The 27,918-nt window shown below is 45.5% G+C and overlaps 1 protein-coding gene across 2 annotated transcripts in view; it reads left to right on the plus strand.

Moving 5' to 3' along the window:
• TSPAN4 (tetraspanin 4) overlaps positions 1-27,918 on the plus strand; it is a 2,753,320-nt gene that overhangs the window by 1,526,984 nt on the left and 1,198,418 nt on the right. The window lies entirely within an intron of this gene.

Consider the following 27,918-nt stretch of genomic DNA (forward strand, 5'->3'; position numbering starts at 1 on the left):
ATATCGTATTGGTTGACAAAGTCAAGCCAATCCGGGTTAGCCAGGTGTTTCTTAAGGCCTGCGATATTCCACGAAAGTATTTGGATTGTTCCCGAGTTGACCTTCCCACTATCTGGTATAGCATTAGTCAGGGGTACGGGGGAATAATTTTTGGGTGAGTGTCCCTTCGTTGAGCCACATGGGGGATGCTGGGTGCAATGTACTAGGGGGCGTCAATCGACATCCTCTAATCCTCTAAGTGGGGAGAAGCGATTAAAAGTAGGTAAATTAAAAAGAGATAGTCCTGCCTGTGGCCGAGTTGGAATGATGGGGTAAGTAGGGTTCCTAATTAATGACTGCGGATAAAAATAGGCTAGATCGAGGGTTCTAATGGGGCTCTGGTATGGAGCTTGGGACCAATTCACAATGTGTCTAGTAGCTCTAACATCTCTAAAATTGACAACGATTACGTCGCCCTCAATATCCTTGGGCCGTGGGCCCACCCAACCAAGCCTACGGACATTCAAAAGTTCGCCATTTATATTAAGAGGTAACGGCCTGTTCTTTCCCAGCCAATGTAAAACTTTGTTTTTTAGGTCATAATAACCTTCCTTCTTGCCTGCCTCTAGTGCAGGAACTCCAGTCATAAGTACAACGTAAGGAGTTGCCTCTGGTGGGAGGTCTATGTGGTCAAGACTACCGTCGTGTTTTTTATTTGAAACAGTGGAGGGGAGGGCATTGATTGTGGAAGGGAGGGTGCCTCTAGAGGAGGGGGAAATAACAGTTGTCTTACGGGAGGATGATAGGTTAAGTACATTTGATGGGGGTGGGACAATTTTAATATTAGTTATTTCTGATCTGCTTAGCCTATCATCTGGCGTTGGAGATAGGTTGACAGCAGGAGTGTTATTTGATGGTACCAAGGCCTTTGGGAATTGCTCGTTTAATTTGTCAGTGTTTTTCTGGATCATCTGCTCTAATAGCCCTAGTTGGTTGGACACGTTCTTTATCCTTTCTGTTAGTGGAAGAAGGAGTGATTTAAGAACTATCACAATTTGGGACATCATATTGTTTGATAGAAGATCAAATTTACAGTAATCTGGCTCCGTAGCTTGCTCTGCTAGCTGCTTAGCTACTGGGATAGAAGTTTTTACGATATTTCCCAACGCAGTGTATTTAGCAATACCCAAATGGTTCATTTTGTTTAAATTTTTCCCTCCTTTATTTCTTTTTTTGGAAGGGGGGGGGGCTATGATGTTGCTTCTCCCTCCCAACTTTTGCGGGCTGACAGCATTAGAATTGGATATGGCTCCAGGAACAGATGTGGTCGGTGGTGTAGAGCCCCTAGGATGACTATTAGGGAGGGTAGGATCAGACAAAGTTGGGTGTGAGTAAGAAGGTGACGTTAGATTGTCATCATGAATTGTCAAAGAAGATGTAGAGGCAAAGGGGCTGACCGGTAAACAAGAGATAGGTGGGGCCGGCGACGGTGAGACAACCAGCTGGATAGGGCCAAGAGAAGATCTTTTAGATTGTAAAAGTTCGGCCGATAGACGTCGCTCTGCCATAGCTATCTCCTTTTCCAGGACAGAAGCAGCTCTTGTAATAAAATTGTCTAGCGTGCCTCTGACTGAGCCTCCCAGCGTGGATAATTTACGTGATGGGGTACAGGTAGCCATAGTGGGAGACGCACAAATGGCCCAAACCGATGATTACACACGGCAAAATTACACCACCAATATAAATGACATACGTGGCTTTTATCTCAGTTGACATGCAAACAACAACTACGTTAGGTGATATGTATGTGCCCCTTTAACATACGCTTGTGAACAGGTAGTACCTCAGGGAATGGAGTAATGGCAAACAGATCTTAGAGAGTGGGCCCAGCCCAGCCTCCTCCTGCCTCTGACGACCTCAAACGGCCCGCCCTTTGTCCGGGCTTAGCCCCGGGCACTCCCGCGCGCTCCCGCGCTGCGGGATAACAAGATCTAAAATAGGATGCGTGGGGGGCGTGTCTTCCAGGGAGAGCTGCCCAGGTGTAAGCTATTGGGCACGCAGGGGCTCCTGGACAATGGAGTCCCCTGCTGCTCGCAGCCCTGTCAGCTGACGCTCACCCGGCTCTATTCAGTCCTGCTCCAAACCGTTTCCGCAAATCCTGATGGACGCTGCGGGACCCGCGCAGCAGGTCCGGCGAGGTGCTAGCGTCGGTGGGGCAAGGAGAGTCCTGGTGCAGTTCCGCGTTGGTTCAAGATCAAAAGGTGAGTCCCAAAAGCTCCAAGTAGAAGGGCAGATTTAACTTGCAGATCAGCTGGGGGACGTGTCTTCCAGGGAGAGCTGCCCAGGTGTAAGCTATTGGGCACGCAGGGGCTCCTGGACAATGGAGTCCCCTGCTGCTCGCAGCCCTGTCAGCTGACGCTCACCCGGCTCTATTCAGTCCTGCTCCAAACCGTTTCCGCAAATCCTGATGGACGCTGCGGGACCCGCGCAGCGGGTCCGGCGAGGTGCTAGTGTCGGTGGGGCAAGGAGAGTCCTGGTGCAGTTCCGCGTTGGTTTAAGATCAAAAGGTGAGTCCCCTTTTCAATCCAAATAACAGACTAACATGTCCGCCACTAAAATTAATTTCATATTTCCCTATACTAATTCACCCCTAATCCTTTTAGGGCTCTGGAGTAGCGTGCTACTCACCGAAAAAGGGCTTTGACACCTCGTCAGTGGTAGTAAGCACTAAATAAATGCAATTACAATATTTACGTGGGTTGATGGAAAACACGCGAATAAGTATGATGCATACACTAACAGATGGCTGTGTTGCCGAGTAGACCCACCTGCGCGAGTGAGTAGGCCCAATCCACTGGAGCGACTAGAATATCCCCACACTCTCAAGACCTGTTCACGGAAGCGTGAGTTTAATACACTCTACCAATAGACAACTCCTGAGAGATGTGGGGACCCAAAGCTTGGTGGCGTAAACTTTAGATCCCCCAGCAGATTTCCTCAAGATGGTCAAGGACGAGGACAACCAGCTGGACATCTCTGGGGTCAATATGGAATGAAATTCTGACACCACAGGGCAGGCAAGATGAATTGGTGTCTTCAACAGGGCAAGAGGAGTTCAAGACTTGAAAGGACAGCGCAGGGAATGCTGGCTTCTAGAAGGAGTCAGGCAAGGAAGGAGTATACTGTGCTCTGCTAAAGTGTTCAAAGGGTATTCTATAGGCGACTTAAAACAGCCCTCTCAAGGAGCGGAACAATGGGGAAAAAATGGGTGTCTTTACACTGATAGGGGACTTCTATTTCCAACAGCAGTTAGAAATCCTGTTTGTTGCAACTGCAACGATATAAATAATAATTCCCTCAGAAATGTGGCACTAACAACGCACGTGAAAGTGCGTAAGAAATGTAAGTGAGGATCCTCAAATAATTTCAAAAGCGTATAGCGTGCTCAACAACAAACTATATCCAATGCGCACCGCGCGTCAAACATAAATTCTCCACCAGCGCATAAGCAGCAAAGAGATACAATGTATCGGTAAATAAATCCGCTTTTGTTGGCTGTTAATATAAAGGGATGGTGTCACCAGAATCAGGGGGAAAGGAAACAGGCTACAAAGTAGCTATTCAGAAGCGGCCGCGTCTCTCTTAACTTTTCAGGCGCGGCAGCGAACTAACGCTTGTAAAGGAGCGGGTATCGGGTGTGTTTCCTCAGAGTCAAATTCTCGCTAGAGTGGGAACGGGTACTCGGGGAATAGCGAACGGGAGACTGGGAACAATGAGAGACTCACAAACCAGGAACTCGTACAGAGGGTCGTGGCGTCTGGAGACAGGAACTCGAAAGCCAAGCACCTGCTTCCTGTCCAGAAGGGCTTTTATAGAAAGGAACAGAAGAGAGCTCCACCTACTGATACTAAATAAGGGAGCGTCTAGAAAGTACATGCCTCCTAACACCTGTACTACTTGTTCCCCTGCGCCCATGTGATTACGCAGGAGGCTCGACGTGTAACAGTTCTCCCACCCAAAGGCCGATTCACAGGACGGGGTTTGTTGGGATGTAGGGAATGAAATCTTCGCACAAGAACGGGGGCATGCACATTCTCAGCAGGCTCCCTGGAGCAAACCCTAGCCAGTCAATTAAATATTGCAATTTCCCCCTATGTCTATGAGAATCCAGGATTCTCTTGATTTCATATTCGAGGTCATTACCAACTAGAACTGGGGGAGGGGGAGATTCAGGGTTTTGAGAGGAGTGGAATTCTTTCAGTAGGGACACATGGAAAACGGGATGGATTTGCATGTCTTCAGGTTACTCTAATTTAAGTGACACAGGAGTGATGACCTTGCTTATTTTATAAGGTCCCACAAAACGAGGTTGTAATTTACGAGGACCTTCTAATCTTAAATTCCGAGTAGACAGCCACACCTGATCACCTACTTTATAATCTGGGGTAGGCCGTCGATGTTTGTCTGCTTGTATCTTCATGGCTTCTTGTACCTTGCTTAACTCTTTCGAAGCTGTCTTCCAGATCTCTAAGATGGTAGCATGATGGCGGTGTACTGCAGGTATACTGTCGAAGTGACTAGGTACTGGGAAAGGAAGGAACCTAGGATGGTGGGCCTGAGCAAAAAAGAAGGGGGAAACACCAGTGGATGAATGCACAGAATTGTTATATGCAAATTCTGCTAAGGAAAGTGCTTGTACCCAGTTCTATGTAACGGTTGACAGTAAAAATCGTAGGAATTGTTCTAAAGTTTGGTTAGTCCTCTCAGTTTGCCCATCTGTTTGCGGATCATACGCCGTGGATAATCTATGATCTATTCCTAGCGCTGTACATAATCCCTGCCAAAACCGTGAAATTAACTGGGCGCCTCTATCGGTGATTATCACAGAAGGAACTCCGTGCAGTCTAATGATTTGGTCTATGAACACCTGTGCCAAGTCTTTCGCAGTGGGCAATTTTTTTAAGGGAATGAAGTGTGCCATTTTTGTAAACAAATCCACCACCACTAAGACCGTGTTGTAACCCTGTACTAGAGGCAACTCAGTAATGAAGTCCATACTGACTGTATGCCAAGGAATTGATGGTATGTGTGTGGGGCGTAACAATCCAGCAGGAACAGTGTGCAACGATTTTTGTCTAGCGCACACAGGACATTTAGAGACATAAGACAGAATGTCCTTGTTCATCCCATTCCACCAGAACCATCTTTGACACAACTGAATGGTCTTTTCACTACCCGGATGACCCGTAAGGGACGTGTCGTGACACCATTGAATGATTTGTTGTTGTAGGTTTATAAGAGGAACGTATATCTTGTCCTCGTGTAGATATACCCCATCCTTAATGGTTCGTTGAGAATCCTTTGTCCACTCTAGTGGAGATATCACTCCATAGGATTCCATTAGCTGGGATAAGAAGGTTGCGGTGGAATGGCCTTTAGCACTAATTCCCACAATCTTATGACATGGAATGAGAGGAGGAGGTTCACTTATTCGTATTCTTTTGTCAGCACCCAGACGTGACCGGGCAGCCGCTTTTCCTTGTTGCGTTCCAGGACGATAGGTGATAACAAAATCAAATTCGCTAAAAAACAAAACCTATCTTATTTGTCTAGGGGTTAAGGCCTTGGCGGATTAAAAAAATTGCAAATTACGATGGTCTGTATAGATCGTGATGGTATGTGGGGATCCCAGTAAATAATGTCTCCACTCTTGAAATGCAAGCTTTATAGCCAAGAGTTCCCTTTCTCCTTGGGTATAGTTCTGTTCAGCGGAGAGTAGCGTCTTAGAAAAATACGCTACAGGATGTAAACACCCCGTGGTTGGATTGCGTTGGGATAAAACACCACCCACTGCATACTGAGAGGCATCTGCTTCCACGTAATAAGGCTGTGTGTTATCCGCGTGATGCATGATAGGTGCTGTAGTGAACCTATGTTTGAGTTGTGTGAATGCATTTTCTGCTTCATCTGACCAAACACACTGACTACCCTTTCGTAGCAGTCTCGTGATGGGAGTGATCAGATCAGAAAAATGATCGATGAAGCGTCTGTAAAAATTTGCAAACCCAAGAAATGATTGCACCTCTTTCTCCGAGGTAGGACTAGGCCACTTAACTAATGCGTCTATTTTCTTTGGGTCCATGAGAATACCATCAGGGGAAATGACAAACCCCAGAAAGTCCACTCTATCCGTGTGGAATGAACTTTTGTCTAGTTTAGCGAAAAGTTGGTTATCCATCAGTCTCTTCAAAATCTTCTTTACATGTTCAACATGTTCTTTTTCAGATTTAGAGAAGATCAAAATATCATCAATGTAGACGATTACGAAGAGGTCAAGGTATTCACGTAAAATGTCGTTAATAAAATATTGAAAAGCGGCAGGGGCATTGCAAAGACCGACACAATATTCGAATAAGCCAAATTTCGTACGAAAGGCAGTCTTCCACTCGTTGCCCTCTTTTACCCTTATCAAATGGTAGGCTCCTCTAAGATCTAATTTGGTGAATATCTTGGGCCCTCGCACTTGATCCAGTAGTACAGAAATGAGGGGCAATGGGTACTTATTTTTTATGGTGACCTTGTTTAATGCGCGGTAATCAAGACAGGCTCGTAGACCTCCCTCGCGTTTAGGAATAAAAAAGAGAGGAGAAGACACTGGGGATGTAGAGTGTCTGAAGAACCCCTTGTCCAACATTTCAGAGAGATATTGGTGGAGGTATTCAGTTTCAGGCTCCGGCAAAGCATATACACGACTCACAGGCAAGTCAGTCCCAGGAATCAAGTCGATTCTACAGTCATAACTTCGGTGCGGGGGCAAGGCAGGAGCCTTTTCTACATCAAATACTTCTGCGAACTCACTATATACAGGAGGGAGTGTCATCTCCGACTTCGTACAACATACTGGAGGCTCCCACTCATGAGCCTCATTGTAACAATGTAACATACAATACGTAGATCTTAGAGTGACCTTGCGCGCATTCCAATCTATGAGGGGATTATGTACCTGCAACCATGGCACTCCAAGGATAGCCCCAAAATTAGGCGTGTCGATAAGATCGAATACTATTTGTTCCGAATGCCCATTGCTGCACACCATGATCAAAGCGGGAGTGTGATAAGCGATCAACCCGGAAGACAACTCTGTTTCATCGACCGCTCTAATAGGTTCAGGTTTAGCTTTAGGCACAAAAGGAATGTTTAGAGATTGTGCAAGATGAATATCTAGAAAATTACCAGTCGCCCCTGAATCCAAAAGGATGGATAAGTTCTTGCATCTTTGAGTGGATATAATGAGAGTAACTGATAAGGTAAAATGACGGGCTACAGGTGTATGAATACTAGCCACCTCTACTGAGACCTTATACACTGAATTACTTGAAAAAACGGTCTCTTCCTTCTTCAAGTTCGTTAGTTTTCCGAAGCGAAACCATACTCTTGACAGACAGCTGCTGTCTTAGGAATAGTGCCTGTTTTGGAAGGACAGCCTCTAACAGAATGTCCTCCCTTACCACAATAAAGACAAAGGTTTTGTTTTCTCCGTCTGTCTTTTTCTTCGACTGTTAAAGGATTCCTCATACCCCCTATTTACATTGGTTCGCTGGTGTCTTTGGGTTCTTTATTTTCTCTTTTGTCTCCGCGAACTATCAAAAGCCGAGCCAAATTTCCCTGGGATTTCTCCCCTCTACGTTCCGTTAATCTATGATTAAGTCTCACCACTAGATCAATAAAGGTGGGACAATCTTCAGGAGGGTCAACGATATGGGAGAAGAGATCTTTCAAGTCATCCTTTAATCCTCGATAAAAAAGTGATGTTCTTTTCTCCTCCGGCCATTGTGTTTCTACTATTAACCTATTGAACTCCGTCACATAGGTCAGAAGGTCTTTGTTTCCTTGTTTCAGACTTAATAATTCACTGTCACTCGCTTGTACATAGGTATGTTTTGAAAACAAACTTTTCAACTTGTCCTTAAAAAGCGTAAAATTATACAAAAGGGGATCGTTGCTTTCAACTAAAGGGACCGCCCAACTAGCAGCGTTACCCCCTAAGTATGAAATCACACACGCAACTTTAGCTGCGTCATTAGGAAAGGCATTAACCTTACATAGGAAATGTAGTTGACATTTATTGAGAAAAACACTGAATTTGGCGCTATCCCCATAAAACCTTTCTGGAACCGCTAAAGGAACGGGATTATGTGTATGCACGGACACCTGTAGAGCTTGGGGGTTGGAAGGGTTAACAGTCGCGGGCTCAACCGACGGAGAAGGAACCATGAAACGGGCAGGTTGTATGTAGGAGCGTTTATTTTTGTGCGGGGTTTCTTTGACTGTAACACTATCTACATGTTGTTGTCTTTCTAATTCTACATGTAGTTGGTGATTTTCTGCTCGGAGTCTCCCGACTTCCCTTTGAAGATCTACCAAGGCCGCAGCCAACTCTTCTACGGTAGGACTATGGAGGGGGTTCTCTTGTGAAGTACTAGCTCCTTCTAGATTCATCGTCGCTCGGGTGGACTTAATTCGTGGGCTTGGCTTTCTGTTGCCGAGTAGACCCACCTGCGCGAGTGAGTAGGCCCAATCCACAGGAGCGACGAGAATATCCCCACACTCTCAAGACCTGTTCACGGAAGCGTGAGTTTAATACACTCTACCAAGAGACAACTCCTGAGAGATGTGGGGACCCAATGCTTGGTGGCGTAAACTTTAGATCCCCCAGCAGATTTCCTCAAGATGGTCAAGGGCGAGGACAACCAGCTGGACATCTCTGGGGTCAATATGGAATGAAATTCTGACTCCACAGGGCAGGCAAGATGAATTGGTGTCTTCATCAGGGCAAGAGGAGTTCAAGACTTGAAAGGGCAGCGCAGGGAATGCTGGCTTCTAGAAGGAGTCAGGCAAGGAAGGAGTATACTGGGCTCTGCTAAAGTGCTCAAAGGGTATTCTCTAGGTGACTTAAAACAGCCCTCTCAAGGAGCGGAACAATGGGGAAAAAATGGGTGTCTTTACACTGATAGGGGACTTCTATTTCCAACAGCAGTTAGAAATCCTGTTTTTTGCAACTGCAACGATATAAATAATAATTCCCTCAGAAATGTGGCACTAACAACGCACGTGAAAGTGCGTAAGAAATGTAAGTGAGGATCCTCAAATAATTTCAAAAGCGTATAGCATGCTCAACAACAAACAATATCCAATGCGCACCACGCGTCAAACATAAATTCTCCACCAGCGCATAAGCGGCAAAGAGATACCATGTATCGATAAATAAATCCGCTTTTGCTGGCTGTGAATATAAAGGGATGGTGCCACCAGAATCAGGGGGAAAGGAAACAGGCTACAAAGTAGCTATTCAGAAGCGGCCGCGTCTCTCTTAACTTTTCAGGCGCGGCAGCGAACTAACGCTTGTAAAGGAGCGGGTATCGGGTGTGTTTCCTCAGAGACAAATTCTCGCTAGAGTGGGAACGGGTACTCGGGGAATAGCGAACGGGAGACTGGGAACAATGAGAGACTCACAAACCAGGAACTCGTACAGAGGGGCGTGGCGTCTGGAGACAGGAACTCGAAAGCCAAGCACCTGCTTCCTGTCCAGAAGGGCTTTTATAGAAAGGAACAGAAGAGAGCTCCACCAACTGGTACTAAATAAGGGAGCGTCTAGAAAGTACATGCCTCCTAACGCCTGTACTACTTGTTCCCCTGCGCCCATGTGATTACGCAGGAGGCTCGACGTGTAACAGGCTGGTGGCCCAGTATTGAGGGATGGGACAATATTTAGAACACAAAGTCCAGTGCAGCACAGGCAGTCATATTCGATGATGATGACTTGATCATTGAATTTGCCGTACAGAGTAGGACCCGAAGAACAATCATCTGTAACATCTTTTGTACCAAGTCAGTTTATAACAGTCTCATAGCAGTTAGAGGAGTCAGTACATCACTTCAAGAAACACAGGCCATCACTATTAGGTTCCTTTGTTATGAAAACTCTTATGTGGCATCTCCATATGGCATCTACACCCAAGTCACTAACATTATTCTGTCAACAAATGGGGAAGAAGTTGTAAAGCGATAATGTCTAAGCCATGGTGTGCTTGTTGGTCCTTCACCTTCATGGGTGTGTCATAGTCCTGCTTATTCCTGTTATGCCACAGTTCACTCAACACATTGCTAGGGGAAGTTGCTGTTCTGGAATAATTATTGTAATAATGCTTGCAAGAGATGACAATGAGGGCAGTGGTGTAAGGCTTTAATACAAGCTTTCACAAATTAGGTTATTAATTTGAGATGTGGGTATCCCTATCCACTTAAGAAACACTGGGGCATATGTACAAGCCCCTATAGCCACCACAACATCACTTTTACCAACGTTGTGGTGGCGATAGGGGCTGCGCCTAATGTACAAGGCAGCGTTAAGCCACTTAACATGGCTTAACGCTGCCTTGTACATAAGGCCCCCTTTCACGCTATGGTTAGCGTGAAAGGGGCGTGCAGTGTGTGTTGCGGTGGGCGTTCCACCACACCACCCATTGATTTTGATGCTGCCCCCTATGTACAAGGGTGGCGTACATAGGACGCAGCGCCAAAATTAAGACGAGGAAAACCCTGATCTTAAGTTGGCGAAATGAGGAGAAATGCATTATTTCTCTTTGTTTTGTTGCTTTTTCCATGTGTGCTGCCTTGTGCAGCACACATGGAAAAAGCAAAATGCCATGGTTTGTTTATGTACAGCAAGGTGTCCTTTCTGTACATAAAGAAACCTTTTTAAAAAAATGCAATTTTGTCACTTTCATGTGTGCTGCCTGAAGCAACACACATGAAAGTGACAGAATGACATTTTAGGATTGTTTTTGTGCAGGAAGAGACACCTTCCTACACACGAACAATTCTCCCCTGAACACAGACACCCTTGCACTCTGGTGCAAGGATGCCTGCGTTGGCTCTACATTGCTAAACTTAGAGTGCCTTCGCAGGGGGACACTCAAGGCTGCACCACATTCTTGTAAATATGGTGCAGCTTTGTGTTTCAGAAGTGGCGGAGCGTGTCATTAAGCCGAGGAGGCTAATGACATGCTCCGGCACTTCCTTGAACATATCCCCCACAGTCTTTGTTCGGTCACAACCCAGTTCCATAGGACACTTAACCTCTGGTAGCTATTGAACAGACAGCATGCAATTCCCCAGAGAAATTAAGTTCAGGTCATACTAAACAATATTAAAATTAACAATGCAGGACAATACAATTCCCAGATCAGCTTAGGAAAATCAAAGTAAATTCAAGGAAAAATCAAGGTAAATTTAGTGAGCAAAATGACATGGTTAAAAACAGAGTACGCAATACGGATTTGTCCTTTATTAACGTGTATAGGAACAATGGAGATGTAAAAGTCACTGCCATCCTATGTGTATACCAATGCTTTTAATTTTCCTGGTGTTCTTCTGTGGAACTCCAGTCACAGCTCCAACAGACACAAACCTTTCTACCACTGTTTCTTGCCGGAGGCAAGAGTCCAAATTCTCCCTGATGCTGGGAAGAAAGTCACTCCTATAGCCTCTAGGTCATCAGAGCAGTCCACTAATTTTCTGTACATGATGATGCGCTTCTCTGCTTATTATGGCCCCTGACAGTGAACAGGAAACCAATACCAGGCCTGAAGGTCAGGCAGACTTCTTTATTCCTTCAGTTGAGCTTCAGGTGAGGTGTGTTTTGCGAACTAGCCAGTGATTGGAGAATTCTAGAGTCTGTCTGAAGTTCTACCAAAGCATGCTCTCATGTTTCTATATGTCTCAGTGCACCTTACTGCAAACTTTCCCAATCCCAGAATCTAATATTTAAGATGGCAGAAGACCAGCTTCCATCCAATGATCTCTGAGTCCCACTTTCAAAGTCTACCACAGTAGAAATGAGGGAACACCTATTCTTCTGTCCTGAAAACAGCCATTTATATGCAGTGTATAGAGAAGAATTCATGAGACAATTTTATGCCTTAAAGGTTTTCTGTCACTTGGGATCCCCGCTGAGTATTTTCATGTGAAAGAGAAGACTGCTGCTGAAGTCTTCTCTGATACCACCTTTTCATGCTCTGTGCAGATGGATCGATGATCAACTCCAACAGTCTTCCTAGGTTTAGAAGTGGCTGGGTGATTTTGGAGAAGATGAGCATACCCTCCCTCGTTGGGATTACAGTCAAATGAGGGAAGGCGACGAGCTAAACTGGTTACTTTTGGCTATTGGACAAGAAACGTACACCTTTCAAAAGTATTTCCCCATTACTGATACCAAAAATCTACTTCCACTCTGGATTTTCATTTAAAAAATAAAATAAAAGTGGTAAATAAATTATTAGCAGGTTTCTACTATTTTCCCATATCTTTCCATGTTCAAAGTTCACACATAAGCATAGTTATGTTTCTTGCCACCCAAACTGATCCTATGTTTTGTCTCTGCACTTTTAAACCCTTAACCAGGAGGAATTTGTGCAAGCTTGTGTATGCTGCATGTTTGTGTGTGATGTGTGAAATCGTGCACAAAATTGGTTCTCATTTAGTGAGAAGCAAAAGCCAAGCCCTTCATTTGAATTAGCAGAACATCTAAAAGTGATTGGGGACAGCTAGGCTACAGCAGGCAACTCAATCTGGGAACTATTCTTTTTTTTCTTTTCAAAATAATTAATAGCCATGTTTTTGAATAAAAAGACAATACAGAAATGGTACATAGAATAATGTTCTATCGATATACATAAGCCTGGAAGAACTGTACCTTGAAAATTAAATTGAGAAGTAAAAAAAGACTTATAGTATAAATATAGCAAAGTTGAGCTACTTATCGGTGAAGGAAGCACATTAAATGTAATATACTACTTTAAAGACCATTAATAAAAAACATTATAAATATAAATTAATGTAATCATCAACTGGTTTCTAAAATAGATGATAAGCAAAAGCATTTTGAATAACAAACTTAAGAGTTAAATTGGCTCCACGTCAGGTGACAAAAATCCAAGACCATCAAGTTTTAACTTATAGCAAAGAGGCATTTTTCCAGTTTGATGCGATTGACTTGAGGGCAGAAGACAGCAAAAAGTCAAATACTTTGTTCTGCAACTCCGACAATGTAGTGGATAATGAGATAGATTTACAAATAAGCATGACATAAGAAATCTTATCAGAAATATTGAGTATTTTCGTTATATTTTCCTAAACTGCCTTCTAAAAACTTGTAACAATAGGACAATCAAATGAGACATGTCTTAAAGAACCTATAATTGTTTTATATCAACACATGAGGGCTTCTAAAATTTTTGATTCAAATTATTCTAAAGAGCTCCATAAACAATTAAATAGAATAAAAGAGTTAGTTTGATGTAAGGCTACAGTAAGCAAACCAGAAATGTGAGATAACCATATTTTTGTCCAAGTATCTAAAGAGGCAGGCTTGGAGAATTCATAATTTCAACAATTACTAAGAAGAAGGATATTAATACTGTTTGAGTTTTTTTATTTTTTACAAAACAGTGTGGGTAGATGTAGTAAAAGCTTGCATGCAAATTTCTGAATCATATATCAAAATATTAGGTACCTTTTTAGAAAAATATTTGAGAACAGAATTGCATACAATTTCATATTTATAGAGATCTGCTGAAGTTAAGGAAAATGTTGTAATTCCAAAAAAGTTAAAAAGGTGTCATTATGACATATATCACTTGAATAAAAAATTTCAGGTTTAATCCAGGATTGCCAGACTTTCATGTTATGATATATTTTATCAATGGGTTGTGCCACAAAGAGAATAGATCAAATAGGCGACTGAAATAATGAATCGAAATCTTGCAAAATTAATTTGGTGATATTCAGGATGTTAGAGCATTTTACCAAGTTAGCAGAATTAGACATGGATAATAATGCAGGTAAACGATAGATAGGGTGAAATCAATCCATGTTCAATAAGAGTAGGTGAAGTAGTGGGTTCCACATGTCTAAACCATAAAGAACCTTGTTTTAAAATAAAAGCTTTATGATATTTAAAAAAAATCTGTCAAACCAAGACCACCATCACTTTTTGCAATTTCTAGTTTTTTATAACGTAACCGCGGTGGTTTGGTATTTCAAGTGAATTTAGATATCCTTTTATCTAAATTTCTATAAAATCGAAGGGGTAATTGTATGGGGAGCATTGATAATATATGAAATAGCTGAGGAGCCACAACCATTTTAACAGACTCAATTTTCCCCCATCTTGATAGATATAAGGGTGACCATTTATTGAATTTATCTTTGATTTTAGAGATTACCAATTCACAATTCAAAGTAAGAGATTCTTTAATAGAGTGATAAAATTGGGGGCCTAAATATTTTATTTTCTATAATTGCCAAATTATGTCAGTATTGGCGAGCATATCCAGAGTGCAGAGGGCACTTAGTGTTCAATGTATATCTTGGCACCTGAGGATATGTATGTATAATGGTAAGTAAATGAGGAATGGAGAATCCTGGAGTACAAATATAAAAAAAACATGGTCTACATAAGCAGAGGTTTTAATGGGAACATTTTTAAAAGTAAGACCTTGGACTTCATTGGAAATTCTGATGGCCGAAAGTAATGGTTCAATAGCTAGTAACAAAAAATAAAGGTGGTAGTGTGCAACCCTTTATAATTCCTCTAAAAAGTTGAAATGTACTAGATAATTTGTCATTTATAAATAGTCTAGCAGAGGGACAGAAGAAGAGAACTGATATCATACGTATAAAGGAATTGCCAAAATTAAATGCAGAAAGGGTATGAAATAACTATTAGGGCAAACAAAGCAAACACAAGGAGATGATAGACGAAGCACTGAAACTTTTCAGACACTCACCCCCAGTCACAGATCTGGGTTGAGTCCATCATCGTTCTTTAGCTCACTTCGCCACCCCAGTTCAGACCCAGCCATATGCAAATCAGTCTTGACCCTGTTCCTCATGGGAGCAGTCCAGCCCGAACTGCCACATACCATTTTATGTTTCTGCTTCTCGCAATGCGAGAAAGCAGTGGGCGACTCTTCTCCGCCCTAATGGAGGAGCTGCCCATGAAGGCTGAGGAAAATAAGAATGGCAGACTCAAGAATCCAGGCAAAGCGCTGCAATCAGCACTGAAAGGTAACTATTAATAAAGGCATTTTGGCAGCCTTCATGTAGAGAAAAGTCATCATTAACCCGGGCATCGGTGGGAGCTATTGTGGGCAGCCATCTTGTTATGCACCCTGTTATACTTAATGTACTGTCCTCAGAGTAACTGCAAACTCATGCCTGCCCTGGGGGCAGCACATTAGTGAAAGGCAGAACAGCTCTTGGAACCAATTGGTCTTTTCACGTTTTGCAGGAGGCAACATGGCCTGCCTTTAAAAGGGAAGACACAGATACTTCTTCAGGCAGGTGCAGTGACTAACTGGACCTGCTTGCAGGGAGATGCCTGAGGAGACCTTTGGTCCTTACGCCCCTCCCACCCCTTTCCCACCTTTCAATGGTCTCCCTGAGGGAAGAGGGAAGGTGCATCTCTTTGTGGTGCACTCACGCATCCCCTGACAGCTCCTTTGTATCACGGCCTGCATATATGATACTGCACGAGCTCAGAGGCAAAGTGTTCCCTCATTTGCGTGGGGCCTTATTTAGAGTTAGGCAGATAGGTTACTCTAGGACAAACATGGCGGATATCGCGTCCACCATATTGCAAGTACATTAGGATATAATGCACTTGTATTATGACGGGCAGGTTAATCTTCACGTTGCAGACAGCTGTCACACAAGATGTTGCACCCCTGGGGCCCTCAGTGCAAAAAGGCCCTTGGCATTTCTGTATCCCCCATGCAGTGCAACTGAGAATAAGTTAAGGAGACTGGCCTAGTTGATGGTTCTCCTTTAATTAACGAGGTGATGCTTGCAAGCTCAGGGAGCTCATGACGCTCTGTCTTTTGGCAAAGGCAAGTCTCCATCTTAACTATAGTAGGTGCAGAATTGGAATCTCAGTCCAGAGGTTAAGTACATGTGTTCTTATATATGTCATCTAACTAAAAGTATCCCTTAATTTATTTGTGCTATTTATCCAATATGGATTTAGACACTTGGACAGCAGTGTGCCAAGCAGAACTGATCAGCAGGAATAGGCCTGATGGACGAGAGGTTGAACATAACTATAGGAATTATAAAGGTGCAACATTCTGGTTGTGGTGCAAATATGGAAGAGAGCATAACAGAAGAGTGTGCAAGTTTTGAGAAGTTGATTCATTCCACCTCTAGCTTGTAACATAGGTATGATTTTAAGAGGTATGCCCTAGCCTTTTTCAAAATACATGCTTGTTAGTATCTTAATATAAGTAGCCCAGGAGAGAGTTGAACAATATTGATGCTGAGCATTACAAGCCTTCCACTTTTGGGTTTGTCAAGTTTTGTGATGTGGAGATGAGGTAATGGTGTCATTTGTAGCACACCTGCTGCTATGGGTTCTTGGTTACAGCTAAATGGTTCATGAAGACCGACGTCCTTCAACTAGCTTAGAACTCATTCGAGAATCTACCCGAAGCCAACAGGGAGAGGCCAAACTATGGAGAGGTTTGTTTCATATCTGAGGCTGATGTGCGATAAGGATACTGTCACCATCAATATGTGATCCTGAATGGCATAATATTTCAGTAAATAGTGAAAACGATTAAATTGAAAGGTTGCTAATTTCGTGAAGTTCTCCACATTGTTTGCCTGGAAGATAAATTAGTATAAAATTTCATATCCATAGCAGGCACCCTAAGCACATTCAGCCGACGCATGCAATGCTAGATTTGTTGCGCTTGCTTGGAAGAGTATGGTTTTATATTGAGACCTGAGTGGTAAGTGATTTTTTTCGTGCTGCATGTAGCAGTGCTCAAGCATGGAGTGGGGCAAAGAGAAACAAGAGGTAAAATCCCTTGCAGTGCATTGTTGTGCTGGCTGATAGACTGTGGGGTTATTGTGTGGCCTGTACAGAAAGTATTCTGGTGTTCTGTGTGGCGACCAAAGGGATGCTCTTATCAAGGTGCCTCATTCTTGTGTTATGTTATGTTATATATATTTATATCGCGCGCAGATACTCAACAGTGTCCCGGCGCGTACTTGGGAAAAGGAGACATAAGCCAGGGCAACTGCTAGAAGAGAAGGGTTTTTAACTTTTTCTTAAAGATCGCAAGATCTTGTATGCCGCGCAGCACCGGGGGTAGTGCATTCCATGCCATAGCATCTTTCCGCACAAAGGAGCTCCCGCCAAGCCTTTGGCATTTGAACCTGGGGGTCTGCACCAGAAGTTGGGAAGAAGAACGCAGCTGTCTCACTGGATTGTAGAAAGTGAATGTCTTCTGTAGGTAGTTAGGACCTGAACCATGAAGAGCCCTGTGAGCAATAGCCAAGGTTTTGAATTTTATTCGGGACTCCACAGGGGGCCAGTGCAAAGAGTTCAAATGAATGTGCACACTACACCTGCTAGATAGCCCCAGCAGGAGTCTGGCAGCCAAATTTTGAACAACCTGCAATTTATTCAGGAGGTAGCCGGAAATGCCCACATAATGTGCATTGGCATAGTACAGGCAGGACAAGATCAAGGCGCGGACAACCGTTTCTTTAGCAGGTCTTGGAAGGAGTGGAAGAAACTTCCTCACGGCTTTCAGGGTTCCGAAACAGGTCCCAGCAAGCTTCTTGACCTGGGTTGAGAAGGTCAGGTTCTCATTGAACCAAACCCCCAGATTTTTAGCAGCATTACCCATTGCACTAGGCAAGGGGAAGCCTGGGGGCCACAACCTCTCTCTGAATTTTGCAGGAACAATGCCATACAAGAGGACCTCTGACTTCTCTACATTACACTTCAACTGCGCCTGAGCGAGCCAGCGAAAAACAGAGGACGACCAGTGTTGAGCCGAGAAAACTGAATCATCGTCCTTTCCCCAAGAGAACAGAAGCTGGGTGTCATCAGCGTAGGCAATCACCTTAGCCCCTAATGTCTTCGCAAAATAAATAATCGGAGTGACATAGATTTTAAAGAGAAGGGGACTAAGGGATGACCCCTGTGGGACACCAGTGGCCACCCGCTGGGGCACAGAAGCACACAGAGGAAGCCAGATCTGCTGTGAGCGGCCTTCCAAGAAGGACCTGATTTAGCCCCAGACCGACCCGGATATGCCAATCTCCAAGAGGCGTTCAAGAAGCAGGGAGTGGGGCACAGTGTCGAATGCCACCGAGAGGTCTAGCATTACCAATGCGGCTCTCCCACCGGCATCCAGACACTCACAAATTGCCTCTGACACTTCTAAAAATGCCGATTCCGTACTAAATGAAGCCCGGAATCCAGATTGTGCCGGGTGTAACAAACCCGAGACCTCGACAAAATCGGTCAGTTGATTTGTAACGACCTTCTCACAGACCTTAGCCAGACTTGACAAAAGTGAGATAGGGCGGTAATTTCCCGGTATCAGTGGGTCAAGGGACGGCTTCTTGAGGAGAGGGAGAATTTGTGCCTGCTTCCAGGACGCCGGGACAAGAGCTTCCAACAAAGACATGTTAACAATTTGATTAACTTCGTGATTAATGGTGTCCACAGCAGCTGCCAGAAGTCTTGCAGCACAGGGATCAGTTGGGGAACCCGACTTCAAGGCCTTAAGAATTTTAAGCAAGCAGGTTCTGGTAACACTGTGTTGGGGGTGTCATCTGTAAGCAACAGCAAAGTCTTTCAGAATACCAGGTGATTAAAGATGATGTTTCTTATTTTTTCCAGGAATTAGTTCTTGCTTTAGACAGCCTGCACAGAGAAGGAGGTTTCTCTGATGTATATTTTTTTGAGGGAAAGTGGTCAGTCTGGTGCCAGGCTAGAACACAGGGTTCCAATACAAGTGTATGTTCAAGGTTTTAGTTGGATAAAAGAAGGTCCAGTGCAATGGATGGTCTTCTATACAATTCAGGCTTCCTTAAATGAGGAGTATCGGGCATTGGGCGGCCAGTGAAGGCTTAAAGGGTTGGTGTAGGTATTCGTGCAGCAACTGCTATGTGGGTGCATTTTGTATTCTCAGCAATCTTCAGAGTAGGTTTAGCTATGTACACAGTGGTGAAGATTGTGAGCTACACAAAATTCACTGCACTTTGGCAGAACTGTGGACAGCAGGTAAGATTATAGGAGGGGCAGCTATGCTGAAAAAGTAATGTGATGGCTAAGACCTCACACAGGAGGTGCAGGTATTCAGTTTCTCTTGGGTTCAATATGGCGAAGGTAGTGGCCATTAGATGCTCACTTTGTATAAAGCAGGACATAAGTGAGTCAAAGCCATCACAAGTCATGAATTCAGATTTGTGTCCTGACCAAACAGATGAACAAAATAAAATGGAATGTTGTGCCACCAAAATTCTAAGTATGACAAGGCGGAGAATGAAGAGTTTGAGAGAAATACATTTACCCATGAGGAATGCCACAGACAGAAGGGGGTGGTTGAGTCTGAAGCAATCAATCCGTGCTCATCAACTTAAAGAACCAGTGCTCTCTATCTCACCAGTACACAAGGATGGTGGATCTTGCAAAGTCTAGAGAGACATGTGTCTGCAAGTAAAAGAGGTAAAAGCAAAATAATTTACAGAGATGTGCTATAAAATTTTGAGACACAACTTCATAACAGTAAACTGGAGCAACATATATATATAGAGAGATATATATATATATCGGCAGATCAAAAAATGGCCAGACTAAAACTAGATAAGTGAAATGACTATGAAAAGGGTAACAGAATAAGACCTCTTACTGCTCACTGGTTCGATGAATCAACCGCCGCCATGTTTCCTCAGCTGGGTTCCTGCATGTTGCATTAGACTCGTTTTGTTCTGCCTGGGGCACCCCTTAGTTACAATGGGCCAGATGTATCAATATTACATTTTGAGAGTCTATAATGGCAAATTGTACCAATTCGCTATTATAGACTCGCAAAATGCAATGTATGTAGGAATCTGATAATATTTTGCAATTCCTACGCATTCCTTATTTGTGACTCACAAATTGCGAGTCGCACTTAAGGAATTGCTTCCCATTAATTTCTATGGGCCAAGAGGCCCATAGGAATGAATGGGAATTGCACGCGCATTTTGCGAGTTCCCATTAGGTACTCTCAAATTGCGCATGCAATTTCAAGGATGCAAGGGTTCCCAAAGGACACCCTGTTGCACCCCTGAAATGTGCATGTCTGCACTTGTGGCTCACATACATGCTATGTGAGCCACATGGCACTTTGAAAAATGCTAAAAGGTGCATTTTTCTCAGAAATCGCTAATTTGCATTTCTTTAACCCCTTCTGTGCCACGCCCTTTCCCCCTCCTGTGCCGGGCGTTTTATTAGTGGGTGGGGTTCATGACGAGATAGTCTTGTCATGGGCACAGCGCGACCGTGCTCCATGACTAGACTATCTCGTCATGGGCACTGAAGAGGTTAAAGCAATATCGCAATTTGCGATGGCTACTAGGATAGCATATAGGGAATCGCAAATTGCGATCCTCTAAATGCGTGCACAAAATAGAGGATCGCAAATTTTGCAATTCCTTATTTTGCAAGTGTTTTTTTTCCTTCCCTACAATGCACACTACGATTTTGCGATCGCAAATGGTGAAATTCTGCGAATTTCACCGTTGGCAATCGCAATTTGGCTTGATACACCTGGCCCTATGTCCCTTCTTGACTTGTTTTAGTGTTTGTATGAGTTGCGGGTTTTTAAATGTTGCTCGCCGAATGCTGCTTCAGTGTAAGTAATAAATCATAAAGCAGTAACCACATTCAGGAGTATGACTGATCCATTTGTGTAAAGTGTGCATCTTGAACTCCTGCTTATACTGAAAGTTGCGTCTGCCTTAACCGAGCTAACTGCTGTGCAAGCAAGACTGCAAGGCGCCTCCACACCTCATATTGTGTAAGCGGAAATGCAATAAACGTGCAGGTAGCAGAGGAATAAACCGTATAGTCATAAGAAATAGAGGGGGGCATTTTTTTTAACGAAATACGGCGTTATTTAAAGCAATTAATAGCCCCACTGTGCAGGGCAGGTGTTATTGACAGCACAGGTCTGTTGAAGGCAGCAATAGAGCGAAGATGGTCCAGCTGCTCATAAATTGAGAAGCTTTTAGTGGCAATAAAGCTCAGCTCGGAGGCCATTAACAGTCTGGTGTGAGTGGTACTCCTGCTGCCAGCAGCGATGGAGGTGCTTGCAGGCAGCAGCCATCTTGCTTCTCTCACAGGTCTGTATTTAGGGGTAGATATTTTCAGGGACAGTATATTTTTTTTAAAAAGAAGCACACTATAGTACGGTTTTTAAAGGATGCAACACATTTGGTAGTAATTCTAAAAGTATTCTACATTGACAGCAATTTCTAATAAGTTGAGTTAAATGGTGCAATTAAACGCAAGTTAAAAAAGAACACTGGACATTTTTAAAGAAATGTGCGTCAAATGGGGTTTTGAAAGCACTTTTGGACAATAACATTGATGAAAACACAATAGAATATAAATTCAGTTACCCATGGGGATGTGGATTCTCCATCGAGGCACCTTCAAGAAAATGTAGGTATTTCTAGGCACATTTTAATTACAGCCATTGATAATAATTGAATGGTTTTGAAGGCAATTCTAATTAAATTTGTACCGATTTGAGTACACAGACATGTTTCATACAGATATATGGTCCAACTGTCAGTCAGCACTGCAGTGGCTGTACCTGGCTCTCTGCCCATGTGTTTCGACTCGCCCTATATACTAAATATGGTAGACGGGGCTCTATGCCAATACATATGACCTCTTTATGGCAGGCTTTAACAAGCATTGGCATAGCCAATAGGTCTCGCCTTTGGGACCTTATAAGTGTTTAGCCATGCAACAGTTGCATAACTAAATACTTATAAGGTCACAAAAGCGAGACCTATTGGCTATGCAAAGCGGCCGTGCGGCCGCGAAAGTGAAAGTGATCGCGATCACGATCACACATCAAAGCGGCCGCGAAAGTGTAAGATATCGCGGTAAAGTGCGGCGCGCGTGCCCGCGCACATGCACTGTAGCTCTAGGCTGGCCTGGTAGCACTTTTTGGAGCCCTCTCAATAAGTCTCGCCAGACCAGCGCATGCGCTGGGTCAGGCGAGACCTAAAAAGGAGTAATGTTATCATATATGCTATAGTGTCCTACACTCATCAAATGAGGAAAACGCTTTAAACACCAAGCACAGTATTTTATGCTGGAGAGGTATCCTTTCAGTCCGAAATGTATGCGAGACACTACGCACACACCCTTGAACTGTGGTGCAAGGGTGTGTGCACGGCGCAAGGCAGGCTCGAACCCTTCCGGCCCCGGGGAACAGAGAAAAACTATAGAACTTAGTAGATATGGTGCTGTTCTGCTCTCTCCTTTTCATGCCACACAGGAACTTTGGTTGCTGCTCAGTAATGCATGAAATGTTGGTAAATCTGCCCCTAATTTTTGTAAATTACAAGGAAGGAGTAGTTTCACATATCATTTAAAAATTATGGAAAGTGTTTGAAGTTTGCTTCACAATACAGTGCAGGTGTATGCTGAACAGAGGTGAAGGAAGCGTTAATATGAACAAAGCTTTTTTGTTTGTAAATCTGACTCTTGACCTGAGGGTCCTGCCTGCTGCCAATTGCATTTGAGGGTGCAAACATTATTATGGGGTGCCTGGTCCATCCAGCTCACAGCGATGGCCATGCTCTCCCAAGCTACTTTTTGGACTGGGCATATTAAATAACTCCAGATCAGGCCGATATTAGGGGTGAGTGTGTTTTTTTTGCACGCAGTTTCAAAATCTGTGTACAAAAGGAAGATAGAAAGTGCACTGTTACCCATATTAATTTGGTAAAAAAGCTCATTATTTTGATATCCACCCTTTAATGACTTGTGTTGTCTGAAGGTTACATTCCTGCTACATCTAGGGAAGTCTCAGCCTTTCATCCTTGGAAAGGGGTTAATATAAATATCTTTTGATAGGTGGGGCTTACTCGGGCCTCCATTTATTGGAGGCTGTTTAAATGAATACTGCACGTTGGGGAATACTAGCACGTTTTATCCCACTGGTGGAATAATCTAGGGAGATTTTTAAGTGTTAAAACAAATAGTGCAATCGTTAAGAGGCTGCTGTGATTTTTGGATACAAAAATAAACCGTGTTGCGTAAAAGGCCGCCCTTCCTCAGAGTTTCTTTCTTAATCACACAGTCGATCTGAGGATGATGGCAAAATGCCTCCCAGGAGCGGAGTGCGCCTTTTGTTCAGCAGGGGCTACCCGGGCGCATCCTTCCAACTGGCTATTATTCCCTTCGGGGGCTGTTTATAATCGCGCACTCTAAACCACTTTTTCCTGGACGCAGAGCCACCCCTGAGAAAACAAGCATAGGCAAAGTTAGCGGGTCTCACATTTGAGACCTTTGTCATTGGTTTTTATCTATGCGGTACAGCATCCCCGAATCTCTGCAGCATGGCTAAATGGGATAAAAAAAAAGAGCCTATGATGCGTCCGACTGGGTAATTTTGCTGGCGGCACAGCAGAAGCTGGAGCAGCAAATAAAAAAATAGATGTGTGAAAATGTTCTTTTGAAGCGCGGATGGGGGAGCCATCCGGTGAGTTCAGGGGGGAGTAACACAGAGGGCCCTGGTGGGGGAAGCAACACAGGAGGTAGAAAGGAGTAGAACATTGCCACAGAAGTAGGGCGCTGGTGGGAGAAGCAACACTGAGGGTAGTTGAACACAAGCAAAATGGACGGTGGTGATGGGGAAGGGAAGCAATGGCTGACAAAGAAGGAGGGTGCACCTAGGGGGTGGTAACAGGGAGGCAGGGGGTCTGGAAGCAACATGGAGGGTGAGGGTGGCAAAGGAGAAGAGAACAATATGGAGAGGGTAGGGGAGAAGCACACAGGCAAGAAAGCAACTGGGAGAGGACATAAGAGTGAGGACAACATGGGAGAAGCACACCAGCGACAGAGAGCAACATTTAGTACAAAGGGACAGAAGTATACAAAGAAGACAGCTGGAAAACACATGGACTCTTGTGGAGTGCTTAGCCAAAAAGAAAGTAGTGCTCGAAAAGCAGGCAGTGTATGCAACATAGAAGCAAGCCGATACAAAAAGATAGGAAAGAGGCTATTCTCCATACAAGAGACAAACACAAGATTTTGGGACCTTGTTGTGGAGTGTTCCTTCCTTGTTTGTGGACTGATGCGGCTCTCTTTGGGTTAGGAGGGGGCCCATAGGATGCTGTCTGTGTTACATAGGATATATAGAAGTGGACACTGACAGCCCATCCCTGGCTTTAAATGGACTTGTGGTGTTGCCAGGGTGTCATTGGCCCTCATGCAAGCATTAATTGAGGTTAAAAGGACTACTTAATCTTCTGGGCCACAGAGCCACTGCACCTGATGTGCCAAAGGTAGCTGTGCCTCTGAAGCAGCCCACTCTGCCCTCAACCTAGCACCCAGTGCACTGGCCCATGCGAAGCCCATGCCAGTTTGATCTGGTGGTCTCCTCCATTTTTGATTCACCTGACTCACCTTAGCTGCGTCCAAAATAATAAAAAGACTTGAAACATGTCAAATGAAGAGGACATCACTTCCAAGATGGGCTACCTATATTTACAACCACTACCTTGCCCACTTCTCCTCCTTTAGTTCAGTCTCATCCTCTCTGACCTTGTGATCGCCTAACATCCCACCCACCAGCAGATCTCAGGCAAATATGAAAACTGTGGCATCTGCCCCCCCAGGGTTGTGCCTGCTGCCGGGCCCAAGGCAGTGCCCACCCGGCCCATGTCTTCCCTGGACGGTGGGTGGGAGGGAGCGTGGTGGTGCCCGTGCTCAAATACCAGTGTACAGTACAGATATATAAGGCACAGATAAATATCAGCGAAGAGGGGAAAGTCCACATATTGTCTCTCCAAACTGAAATGACATCACTATAAAAAACATATGTTTATTAACTGCATCAACGAACAAGTGCACAAATCAAATAGTGAAAAAATCCAGAGCCACAAAATATATGTCTGGTTTCGTAAGTGTTTGATATCATGTCTGAGAAACATTTAGTTGCTCTCTTTCTTGTGCACCCTTGTGTTGCTCTTTTCCTATGCAGCCTTTTGTTGCTCTCTTTCTTGTGCAACCTTTTGTTGCTCTCTTTCTTGTACAACCTTTTGTTGCTCTCATTCTTGTGCAACCTTTTGTTGCTCTCTTTCTTTTACAACCTTTTGCTCTCTTTCTTAAAGGTCTGTCTTGGAGTCTACATTCAGCTCTTTTCTGTCTTGCACATGCTATCTTCACCAAGACTGTTTATTCACTTGCTCGTTCCAGCATCTTGGATTTTTTTAGAAGCAGTCATTTATTTTACAGATTCATGAAAGTAAACCCTGGGTGGACTGTCTCTGTAATATGCGTTATTGGTGCGCGGGTATACGGCTGGGGCGACAAAAACGGGGCACTTCTGCACCGGCTGGCCACTTACCCCAGGGCATCGCGCATCATCCCGGCGGTGACCGACTCGAGTGGCGCGCTTCAGTCTTCATCCGTGGCTATAGCGGACGCTTTCGCTCAGTATTACTCGCAACTCTACCGGGCACGGGCATCGGATCTGTCTTTGGCTTCCTTGCTCGCCGCTGGTGCCCTCAGCCTTCCCCGGCTGGGGCCGAGTGATTGGGAGAGCCTGGAGGCTCCCATCTCCCCTGCGGAGATCGGAGATGCGATAGGGCGCACGTCCGCAGGGAAGACCCCCGGCCCGGACGGGTTCCCGCAGGAGTTTTATGCCACCTACAAGGAGCACTTGGTTCCACGGCTGGGTGCCCTGTACGCGGAGGCGGTCGAGAGAGGCTCCTTCCCTCCGGAGGCCGACATTGCCACGATTGTGGTCCTGCCTAAATCCATTCCGCCGCCCAGTGACAGGTCGGCCTACCGGCCGATCTCTCTGATCAATACCGATATCAAACTATATGCCGCGGTCCTTGCCCAGCGGCTCCGGCCCCTCCTGTCGCGTTTAGTGCACCCAGACCAATGCGGCTTCATGCCGGATCGAGGCACTCGCCATTGCCTCCGCCGCCTCCATGTGGCTCTGGCGCACCGCCACCGTCTATCTCCATACCTCACTCTCCTGCTGGCCGACTTCGAGAAAGCCTTCGACTCGGTGGGGTGGCCTTACTTGTTCGACGTCTTGGCTCATGTGGGTTTTGGTCCCAAGTTTGTTGGGATGGTGCGGGTTCTGTACGCGCGCCCTCGCGCCAGAGTGTTGGTTAATGGGGCGCTGTCAGGAACGTTCCGGATCGGCCGGGGCACGCGGCAGGGGTGCCCGCTCTCACCCCTCCTTTTCGCGCTCGCAATGGAGCCCCTTGCCGCCCTCATCAGAGCGGATCCTCTCATTCGGGGATGGGAGTGGCCGGGCCTCGAGGAGGACAGGATCGCCCTCTACGCGGACGATGTCCTGCTGTACCTTGGTGACCCAGCGCGCTCGGGTCCTCGGGCTCTCCACATTTTGGGCCGCTTTGCCCGCACCTCTGGCCTCTGCCTCAACTCGCACAAGTCGGTCCTCGTGCCTCTCCACCCCTCCCGCGAATGCTTCGATTGGCAGACTACGATTCCCCTCCGCCGACTGTCTTTCAAATACCTGGGCATCTGGGTTTCCCTCCTCCCGGAATTGAGCTGGGCACTCAACGTGGCCCCTTTGGTCAAAAAAGCCAAAGCGGACCTCACCCGGTGGCACTCGCTCCCGCTGAACCCGCTGGGGCGCGTGGCGCTCTACAAAATGATGATCCTCCCTCGGTTTTTGTATGTATTGCAGAACACCCCGGTGTCCTTTCCGAGGTCGTGGTTTCGCGAGTTGGACGGGATGGCCACCAGGTTCCTCTGGGGTGGTGGACGGCCGAGGTTGGCCCTGCCGATCTGCCGCCTCCCCACCTTTGATGGGGGGCTTGGTATGACCAACCTCTACCTTTATTACCTGGCCACCCGGCTTCTGGTCATCCACGACTGGTTTGGGGGGGGATGGTCCGATCCGGCCTACAGGGTGGAACTGGAAGCCCTGGGTCTCTCCAGCGTTCAGGACCGCATGTACGGCGCCCCGGTTCCCACCTCCTGCCCCGACATCACTAGGGCGGTCTTCCTGGCTTGGCGGGCTGCGCTCCGCCACACTGGATGGACCGGGACATTGACGCGCGCCACCCCTCTCTGGCATGGGACATGGTTGCGGGAGGTTGTGGGGCTGGAGGGCTTCGGATCGTGGGATCTGCTCGGTATCTCCCAGCTGGGGGACGTGTGGCGAGGGGGGCGCATGTGCTCATACTCTGAACTGCGGGCGCGCTTTTCTCTCCACTCATCCCAATTCTATAGATACCTCCAATTGCGACACGCCATACGGGTACACACCCCGCTTGACATCCGGCTGCCGGACCATAGCCCCCCGGAGGCTCAGGTTCTGATGGGTAACCTAGGAAAGGGAGGCATATCCAGAATATATCGTTCCCTTGTTAACAATACCCCTGTGCCCCAGGAGGGTCTGAAGGAGCGATGGGAGGAATGGGTGGGTCCCTTGGACGAGATCGACTGGCGGGACGCCCTTATGGCCCCCAGGCTGGTGACTGCCTCCGCCAAGCTGAGGCTCATTCAAATCTATTATCTACATGCGGCATACCTTACACCAGCGCGCATGCGCCGTGCGGGTCTCTCCACCGACGCAGCCTGCCCTCGCTGTGGATTTGACCCGGCCGACTTCATCCATATGGTATGGTCATGCCCGGAACTGGAGGGGTACTGGCGTAGCATTGAAACTGACTTGACGGATGTCCTGGGGTGGGAGGTGCCGCACGACCCCAAGCACATCCTCTTGGGTATCACTGATGGACTAGACGGCTCCCGCGCTGAAAAACTGTTCCTTATGACAGCGCTAATGGTGGCAAAGC

Source organism: Triturus cristatus, chromosome 3_1, assembly GCF_964204655.1.
Source record: "Triturus cristatus chromosome 3_1, aTriCri1.1, whole genome shotgun sequence".
NCBI lineage: Eukaryota > Metazoa > Chordata > Amphibia > Caudata > Salamandridae > Triturus > Triturus cristatus.